The following is a 2,591-nucleotide window of genomic DNA, read 5'->3' as shown; positions in this document are numbered from 1 at the left end:
ATGTAAAAAGCGGATTGTTATTGTGCATAAATATTTCCGATATAGTCTATCAGATGTAATTCAGTTTAACGTGAGTAAAGATTATAGTTGATAATGCATATATTTTCCCCTTTTGTGCTGACTGAAAATGTACTCATAACTTGTATCATTGATAACGATTATTAACGTTGATGAGGTGTTTTGGCAAAAATATGTTTTACTGGTGTTTTGCAAACCTTGCTTTACGCGCATTTATTTATTCCTTAACGCGTTAGAAACTAGTGTCAGTGTACTACAAAAGCATCAACTGGACTGCTCTTACATTTTTTAGGTAGCCCGTGCAACGCCGGGCACGCAGCTAGTTTATCAATAAAAAGTGAAGGAATTGTCCCAGAGTTTTCTTTTCGACACTGTTAGAAAAAGCAACATTTTTTACTCCAGAAATATCTCGACCTTCGGTCGAAAAAGTAACCTTCTATCTCCAAAGGAAAAAAAGTTACAAGACGTTAAAAATAAAGTTTGAATAAATCTAATCTCCATTAAAATACTGATGTTTTGTTTCGAATTGCCATGGTTACGTCTTTTAGCTTCGCTTCATTTTAATATCTTAAAGGTCCACAAACATGGCCCCACGGAATTTAAGCAATGGGGAAATGTTTTCGCCAATTCTGCATATTTTACGATCTACGTTATGATAATTCCCGCAGACAATGTAGAAGTTGCGGAAAGAGTTTGAAAACTAAGAGTCTTGGCAATTTTCCCAATCGCCGCCAAATTTGTGGACGCCAAAGACCAGGGCCAAAGTTCTTCGGCCATGGCCTTGCTGATAGTGGCAGAAGCAAACAAAATGGGGTTGTTTCCTTCAGTCAAAAGAAGTACTTTTAGTCACTGAATTTTTTTTTAACAGAACGGTTCAAACACTTGATAGTTTATCGATTTTTTTAACTTTTCAATTTACAAAGTTTGAACAGAATAACGTCTGTCGGGTCCTCTAGTATTTCATAAGCTGAGAGCTTCCTCTTTTATTACGCACAGTTACAAAATAAACACAAATGTACAAAATAAACACAAATGTTGCCAAATTACAAAAAAAAAGCATAGGCTAATAATAAAAGTAATTATTAGTCTCTAATGTAAACAAACCTATAATGTGTTGTCCTTCAGAAAAATAAATACAGTTGTTGCCAAACAACTATTTAAAATTAAAACAAATTACAAAATTAAACCCATGAAAAAATGCAAAATAAAGGTTTTTCAAAATTTCATTAAAAAATACAAAAATTGCTCTATCTGCAAAATTGTTTTTTTCATCATATATAGTTAAAATAAAATTTCCTACATTTTAGTACAAATTTTTTTTATCAGGTGCAATTTGTTCGGGGTCTGTTGGGTGAAAAGCACAAAAAATCACATAAAACATTATATAACTTTTTTAAACTAATTGTTTTTGAAATAAATTATACCCATTTATAATTTCTGATAATGTAGCTCTCTAATGGTGCAAAAATGGTTAAAATCAGTCTAGTAGTTTTAGAGCCTATACGATACAAACACACAAACAAATCTTTCCTCTTTTTAATAGTAGTATAGATAGGAACCGTCACGTGCGGGACAAAATGGCCATTTTCAATGGAATGGGCAAAAACATATTTATTTTTTTTTTCAATGGTTTAAATAAGTATTTCTAAACTAATGAGATATGTTTCCTTTTCATTGGAACCATAGCTTTCAAAATCTACAATTTGTTTCGTCATTGCTATGTTAATAGAGCAAAAATATTAGCGTATTCATGTGCAGTTCTCAAAAGGTGGGAACAAAAAAGTTAACTTTGAGCAATTTCAAAATTTTTCAAATTTGACATCAATTTTGCTTTTATTCTATAGTATGCATACCTAGAACACAATATATGAACATGAAAATACAGCAGGTATTTGTAAAAATTGTTAATTAGCAAATTAAATCAGCAGTCTGTAGGTAACAGATTTTGGACATTGTTGTCCTGTAGGTAACGGATTTTGGACATCATCATAATGTAAGTTTCACCATTTTTGACAATTGTTAATCTGATTTTTAACATTTCCAATGAAAATTTTATTTACTACTTTTTGAATTTTGCAATTTAATAATAAAGAGGATATTAATGAAGTACTTGAATGGCTATACATACTGCTCTTTACATATAATAAAGTTTTGGAATGATTTTGAAGAAGTTGATGAAAGATAAAAAAATGCTTCAAATTAAAAATAATACAAATATAAAAAGTGACATCATCAGTTTTAATAATAAATATTTTTTCTAATGTCATAAGAATTGAAACAATGTCTAAAAAAAATTATTGAAAAAAGAAATTCGTATTTCTATTTGGAGATCGTTAAATTATGTTTCCAAAAGAAAGAAGAGAAAAAAAAATCTAAAATAATAAAAGCGGGAGGGGGGGGGGGGAATGCTAGCGCAGGTGATAACATCGCCAAAACTGGTGCAGCTGACGATAAACTACCGAAACTACATTTGTCAAACTGGAATTCCCCTCTGGTAACCTTTAGCTTATCGTATACTGTGTTGTTGCTAACGGAGGTTTGCTTGGCGATCTTAGCGCAAAATGGCTTTCGTT

The sequence above is a fragment of the Uloborus diversus genome, chromosome 9 (assembly GCF_026930045.1).
Source record: "Uloborus diversus isolate 005 chromosome 9, Udiv.v.3.1, whole genome shotgun sequence".
Lineage (NCBI taxonomy): Eukaryota > Metazoa > Arthropoda > Arachnida > Araneae > Uloboridae > Uloborus > Uloborus diversus.
Note: the sequence above shows the minus strand (reverse complement) of the source record.